Here is an 8168-nt window from a genome sequence, read left to right on the forward strand (position 1 = left end):
CCCCCCGAGTGCACAAATTTTTGTGCACCGGGCCTCTAGTTTATATATATAAAAGCCTAAGCGACCATTACAACCAGTTGACCAAATGACTGGTTGACTGGTCGCTATGACACGCACTGACCACCAGGGGGAAGACACTCAATGCAGGAGCTGCCCCTGGTGGTCAGTGCGCTCCCACAGCCAATCTCCCGCAGCGGGCCAACCACCCACAGTCCTTTCCCCCAGCTGGTGGTCCTGATCAGCCCTGATAGGAACTGGGTGAGATGGCCCCAATCCACCCCATTGCCAGCCAGGCCAAGGGACCCCACTCATGCACGAATTTGTGCACCAGATCTCTAGTAATTTATAAAATGAGAAAATGAAAAATGTATACTTTAAGACCTAAGTCTAATAAAACTACTGGATGCTAAGGATATAGGGGGAAATCTCACAAGTTTCCAAGCAGTAATGAACAAATTACAAAGGAAAAAAGAATCAGACTTGTTTTAGACTTATTTTCAACAATGGAAGCTAGAAACAAGAATGAACTAGTAGCCATAGATTACTTCAGAATAGGACCACAACCAAATTATTCAGTACCTGGGAAATATATCATTCACCTCTCAGCATGAAAGATATTTGAAAATATACAAGAAAGAGTTTACTACTTATGTGTTTTATCAGAGAAAAGTCCATAAGAAAAGGCTTTAACCAAGTAAGACATAGACCAGACAAGAAATCTCAAGATGGAAAAAGATGAAGAGAGAAGTAAAATAGAAGGGTAGGAGAAAAGAATGTTGAAATAGAAAAGCATTTTAAAAGACTTATTCAAGTAAAAGAAGAAAAGAGGGAAATACAGGATTTTGGTAAGGAAAATAATATCTTGTTTTCTTATAGTAGTTCGGTAATAATATTTGATTATGAGAACAAAGGAAGGGAAGATAATCATTTATAAAAAGAAAAAGAAAATACCCAGTAGAACTTGCAAATAAACATGGGAAAAGGGTAATGAGTGAAACTTGATCAGATGGACAAGCATAAGAAAAAGGGGGAAACAACATGATAACTAAAAAATAAGATAGAAAGAATAAAGTATATCAGGTATTACACAAAACATGATGCAAATAAAAATCTTCTATTAAAAAGATTGTTAAATTATCTTTCTTAAAAAAGAACAGTTTTAGACTCTTTGCAAAAATGCACATTTAATAGTAGTAATAAAAGAGATTTGAAACTAAAAGAACAAAAAAAACCCCAACGAAACAAAACAAAGGAAATGCATAGAAAGATATCAAGAGAGACAAGATTAATAGCAAACAGCCCTGGCTCAGTTGGTTGGAGAATTGTTCCATACACCAATGGTTGGAGAGTTAGATTCCTTGTTGGGGCACATACCCGGGTTGTGGGTTTGAGCATACAGGAGGTGATTGACTGATGTTTCTCTCTCTCTCTCTAAAATCAATTAAAAAAAGATTAATAACAAACAATATGGAACACAAGATTAAAAGAACTAAATAGGATACGAACAAACATTGTGAATTGGTTAAATTCACTGTTTTCAGCAAACAAAATAAGAATCTAAATACACAAACAAAATTTTTAAGACAAGAAGGGGACAAATTATTTCAATTAAAAAAAAAGAAAATGAAAGAACATGATAAAAATCCTGGCTCAGTTGGCTGGAGAATTGTTCCATACACCAGTGGTTGGAGAGTTAGATTCCTTGTAGGTTCGAGCATACAGGAGGTGATTGACTGATGTTCCTCTCTCTCTCTCTAAAATCAATTTTAAAAAGATTAATAGCAAACAATATGGAACACAAGATTAAAAGAACTAAATAGGATAAGAACAAACATTGTGAATTGGTTAAATTCACTGTTTTCAGCAAACAAAATAAGAATCTAAATACACAAACAAAATTTTTAAGACAAGAAGGGGACAAATTATTTCAATTAAAAAAAAAGAAAATGAAAGAACATGATAAAAATACATTGTTCTGGATTTTTTAGTATATCTTCCAGAATTAAATAATTTAAAAGAACCCTGCAAAAAAAGCTATAGAGAGGACATAGAAGAAATAAATAATACAATTAATAAACTTGAAGAGGCCCGATGCACGAAATTCATGCAAGAGTAGGCCTTCTTTCCCCTGGCTGCTGGCACCAGCTTCCCTCTGACACCCAGGACTCGGTCTTCCCTCTGGCTACTGGCAGGCATCTGGGACCCGGGCTTCCCTTACAGCCCCAGCTTCATCTAGAAGATCATCCAGAAGGATGTCTGGTCTAATTAGCATATTATGCTTGTATTGTTATAGATAATATTCACTGAATAGTAATATTTTATTTCTAAAATAAGAGATATATGTATTTATTTACATTAATATCTCTCTATATAAAAGCCTAAGGGACCGTCCAACCATCTGACTGTCTGATAACTATGACATGCAATGACCACCAGGGGGCAGATGCTCAATGCACAGGCATGAAAACATGGAACAGACTGATGAATCTCAGAGGGAAGGGGGTAGGGGAGAGGGTAGGAAGAGATTAACCAAAGATCTTATTTGCATACCAGAGGCCTGGCCTGTGGGGATTTGTGTACTGGTTGGGTCCCTTGGCCTGGCTGGCCATGATTGAGCCAAAACTGGCTCTTTGATATCCCCTGAGGGGTCTTGGATTGTGAGAGGGAATCTGTGCACTGTACCTCTAGTATTATATATAATAATATATATTTATACATATTTCCATAGGACTTTTACAAAAATGAATTATGTTCTTCGCCAAAAAGGAAACCTTAACAAATTCAAAGAAGTAGAGAGCTTACAGATTACATTCTCTCACCATAATCCAAAAAGTTAATTGGAAATTAAGAAACACATGAGATAAGTTTTGTGTGAAAGGGAAAATTACAGAAGTGTCTTAACCCTTTGGGGCTGTTATAACAAAATATCACAGATTGAGTAACTTATAAACAACAGAAATTTATTTCTCATAGATCTGGAGGCTAGAAGTCCTAGGTCAAGACACCAATATGGTCACCTCTGGTAAGGGTCCTCTTCCTGGTTCACAACAGGCCCTTCTCATTGTGTTCTTGCCTGGTGGAAGGAGCTAGGGACCTTTCTGGAGCCACTTTTATAAAGCCACTAATCCCAGTAATGCCGGTTCTACCTCACAACCTAAGCCTCCCAAAGGCTCCAATCCTAATACCATCATCTCTAGGAAGTTAGGATTTCAACATATGAATTTGGGGAGGGGGGGGTGCACAAACAATCAGACCATAGCAAGGAGAAATATGGAAATACCCAGAAGCATTGGAAAAACAAACATTTTATACTAAAACAATGGGGAACAGCAAAATAACTCACAGGAAAATGTGGAAGCAGAAAGGTAAAAATAAAGGAATTAAGTGTTTATCTTAATTTAAAAAAATTAATTCAGTAAGAACAAAAACAAAACAAAAGAAACTTTGAAGGGGTAATTAATATTGATAAAAGTTGAAATTATTAAAATAGATGAAATAGCAGAAAAGAATAATAAATTCAAAGACTGATTCTTTAAAAAGACCAATAAAAACAGATAAATACCATGTGAGCCTGATTATGAAAAGAGAATTAAATAAAAATTAGATAAGATTAACATTGTAAAAGCAGGAAAAGGATTAAAAGAATTCTAAGTAAATACTAAAGATGACTCTGGAGAGTACATAAACTAATAAAACCTGGAAGAAATAAATATTTCCCTAGCAAAACATACATTATCACAAATGGCCCAGAATTAGTGAAAACTTGAATAGACCAATTATTATAGAAGAGACTGGAGAAGTGATAAATGATTTCTTATTGAAAAAGCAGCAGGCAGATGGATTCACAGTTGAATTTTTAATCTAACCATTAAAGAACAGATAATTCCAATATTATTTAAACTACTGTGGGTCTTAGAAGAAGATAGGAAGCTCTTGAGTTAATTTTATGAAACCAAAATACCTCAAATACCAAAGCCAAAGAAGGAATGCAACAACAACAACAACAATTAAAGATGCAGGCCGATTTCACCTATATCTATGAATGCCAAATGTTTACACAATGTATTAGAGGATACAATAGAGAAATGCATCAGAAAAGTAATACACTATGACAAAACAGGCTGTATTAGAGGAATGAAAGGGCAGTTCCTTTCCAGAAAGTCTATCTACATATTGATTACATTAAAAATTAAAGGGAAAACAACCTAACCATTATCAGTGGGGGAGGGGGAAAAGACATCAGATAAAGGTCAAGAAATTCATGCCAAGGAAAACTGGAAGCAAAATAGGAACAGCAGGAAATTACTTACAAAATAAAGAAGAGAGGGTAAGGGGAGGTAGAAGAGGGTGTAGGCAGGATAAATGATGATGGAAGGAGACTTGATTTGGGGTGGTGAACACATAATACAATATACAGATGATGTATCAGAGAATTGTACACCTGAAGCCTATATTTTTTTTAAACCAGTGACACTCCAATAAATTTGATAAAAAGAAAGATTTTCTGAAATTAAAAAATATAGAAATGCCCACTCTCAACATTATCTTAAATGGCAAAAATTAGAATTTTCACTTAAAACCAGGAATCAGACAGGCATCACTATAATCACTTGTATTGGAAAAAGAGATATGGTTCCTGCTGCTGGTGATATGTCATGGTTGTTTTGTTTGTTTGTTTGTTTGTTTTTTAGAAAACCTGAGAGACTCTTGTGAAAAAACAAATAAGAGAATTTGGTGTGTTGGGTGAATACAAAATAATCTATAGAAATAACCAATCCCTCTCTATTCAGGCAAAAGCACCTAGAAAAGGAAATGGAAAGAATATACTGCATTGGGAAGACAAATACAAGAAAATAATTTGTATAAATTTATAAGAAAGGTGAAGAACATATATGAACAAAACTATGAAAACATCTTTGGGAAATGCAAGACAAAAGTACAAACAAATAGAAAAGTCTATTACCATTTGAATGTAATGACTTAGTGTTGTAAATATGTGAATTTTCTAAAAATTAAGACATAAGTTTGATGCTGTCCTAATTAGACTCTTAATATCACTGCTAAAATGATGTTTAACAATCATCTTCAATTTAATAATCATCTCCCCCTACCCAGGCTCCCTCATTATGACAGGAAATCCTCAGCTGTACCCTCAGGTTCTCAGGAACAATCCCACTCATGCGCTATTGCTCTGAGTCAAGTTATTTTGACCCTGGGTTTGTCAGCAGTGTCCTTTATGAGACTACCAGAGGCCCGGTGCATGAAATTTGTGCACCGGGATGGGGGGTCCCTCAGCCCAGCCTGTACCCTCTCCAATCTGGGACCCCTCAGGGGATGTCCAACTGCCGGTTTAGGTCCGATCTCACAATCCAGGACTGCTGGCTCCTAACCACTCGCCTGCCTGCATGCCTGATTGCCTCCAACCACTCTACCTGCCTGCCTGATAACCCCCTAACCACTCCCCTGCCAGCCTGATTGACTGCTGCTCCCTACTGCTCCCCTGCCAGCATGATCTCCCCAACTGCCCTCCTCTGCCAGCCCGATCGCTCCCAACTGCCTTTCCCTGCAGGGCTGAGGGGACTGGGGGACTCTGGCTGGATGAGGGGGGCCTGAGGGGACTGGGGACTGAGGCTGGATGAGGAGGGGCTGAGGGGACTGGGCACCACCATCTTGTGGCTGTGGGCACCATCATCTTGTGAGGGGGTGATGGTCAATTATCCTATTAGATAGGATAAGATGCCTTCATTGGGCAGAGCCTTTCTGTATCAGTGGCAAGGCTGCACAGAAGACTATGGCAGACCCAGAGAGAATGCCCCGCTGTGCTGTACTTAGTCACCAGGGCCCAAAGCAGTATTTCTTAGACCTTAAATGCCACAAAGTCATTTGTGAAAATGATTCCTCAGTTTCTGCCCTAATTCCCATCCTCAGGGGGCTCAAAACCATTGGAAGTCTCTGTGGGAGAGCAGGGGATGCAGGCCCCACACTAGCCCTTTATTGCTTTTGACAGTTTTTCACAGCTACTGGCACAAAATTTCCCTGTCCTTCACTCAGAAACATGCCCTCTAGTAAAGTCAACTTATACATGGAGATGGCTGAAGATGTCACCAGTCTATCAAGGTTTATCACTGATCAGGTTCTAACTCTCAGCTTGGTCTCAGGTGGACCACCAAGACTTTATCCTCTTTTCTTACATCCCTGTCAACAGACAGAGAATACTAATTCCAACATCATCTTGTCTACCTATTCCAATTCTGTTCCTTTGTTGTCTCCTTTGAAAATGAAACTACTGTGCATGGAGGGACGAATCACACATTTCTGAGGCTGATGCCATTCCGGCGGAGAGTTACAGCTGCATGGCTTCCCTGGGAATTTAGTGCTCCGCTCTTCAACAACATGGAGCCCTGGGGATTTCTGTTGCACTGGTACTAAAGTGCAAACATTTATAATAAAAGTTAACATAATAACAATGGCACAACATAGGGTAACAATTTCATTTAATTTTATATTTTTCAAAAAGCTTCCCTTAAGTCATTAAGGCCCCATTACTTCTCTAAATTCTGGTAAGGCATATGATATTAGGTCCATTTAAAAACTCCGGAACTGGAAGAACAACAGTGTAAAGTATAATATCTAATATGGTAATATTAGTTTAAGTGTAAAGTGCAATCTACTGTAAATGATAGTGAAAATGATTAACAAAAAGGTAATGAGGAATTCCTCCTCACCCTCATGTGACCCTACCAGTGCATTTTTCACATTGACCTTTGTAGGCTAGCTCTGAGTGAACTCCAGCCTCTTCCTTCTGATCCCTGTTTCTGACCTAAGGGTGATGTTCATCTTAGATACTTAAGGGTCCCTGTCTGCACTGTGAAACCTAGTTTCCACAAAGGGAGAATAAACATTCAAGTGCCAATCATGGACATGATCAGGATTTTTGTATGTTTCCCAGAGGTTTTCTGGTGGAAAGGAACTAGTTAAAAATTCCAGATGGCAATGACTGCTCTGCCACTCAGTCTGAGATGTAAACCCACAACAGCAAACTCCCTTAGCCTAGTTTCTCTCTATAAAAATATAGCGACAATATTACCAGTTCCACAGGAGTTTATAGAAGAATAAATAAAGGAATAAAACTGGAAATACTCTCAGTGCAGTGTTCGGTGTATAGTAAGAGCTCAGTTTCTGTTAACATTATGTTAATTTACTCAAAAGAGGACAAAACCTTTATCCAGAGAAAAATGGCTTTTTAATGTGAAATTTTCTATGGTTTGGGAGAAACCATAGAAATTTTTCTTTGCTCCCTTAAGTTATATTTTATAGGTAGTTGCCAACACTGTTTTCTCTCTCTCCCCCCGCCCCGCCCCCCATCTATAACAAAAACTATACATTTGTTTCCATCTGTATCCCGGTCTGAAATGAACATGGATAACCTGGGGCAGGGACCACAAAAGTGCTTTCACAAAAATCCAAGGGATGACAGTGCGGGGACTTGCCTCCAGTTCTATCCATTTCATTTCCGATAAGGACATCGTTCCTTCCCAGTTCCCAAGACACTGATTCTGAAATGGAGAACAAGGAACCCCAAATATTTTAAAATGTATTTACCCATCTTTTATAGATCTGTATGCTACAATGATTTCCTAAATCTACATTTCTCCAAACGACTGTGGCTTAGCGTTTTCTGAGCAGTAACTCTGGGATTCACCCCTGTCCCTGACTTCCCAGGCTCTATCTACAAAGGATGGAGCCGCGCTGGCTTTTATTTCCTAACTTTCCAGCTGCCTGGGATAGTCTTGTATTCTTTGCTCCGAGAGGTGCTGGTATAAAAGACGCGAGGAGCCCCTTCAATGACTCCAGATGCTCTGTTTTGCGGTCAGATGAGCGCCCTGAACTGGCGCCACGGGGCCCCGCGGATGCATCCTTGGCATCTCTCGGGAGGGCACCGCCCAGGGGCACCGCCCGGGCGCCCGGTTGCTAGGTCCTCTGTTTGCGGGGTTCTAGAGGAGCCCGAGCGGGACCACGGCAACCCGGGAGAGGGGTGCCTTCAGTAAACAGCCCGGAAAAGCAGCTGCTCCTCTGTGGGTCCCCAGGCCCCCAAGTCCCACCGGGGCCGGGGGTGCTGCGGCTTCGCCTCGTCCTGGGCTGCTCCCCACTGTCGCCGCCCCGACACG

Source organism: Myotis brandtii, unplaced genomic scaffold (assembly GCF_000412655.1).
Source record: "Myotis brandtii unplaced genomic scaffold, ASM41265v1 scaffold21, whole genome shotgun sequence".
NCBI lineage: Eukaryota > Metazoa > Chordata > Mammalia > Chiroptera > Vespertilionidae > Myotis > Myotis brandtii.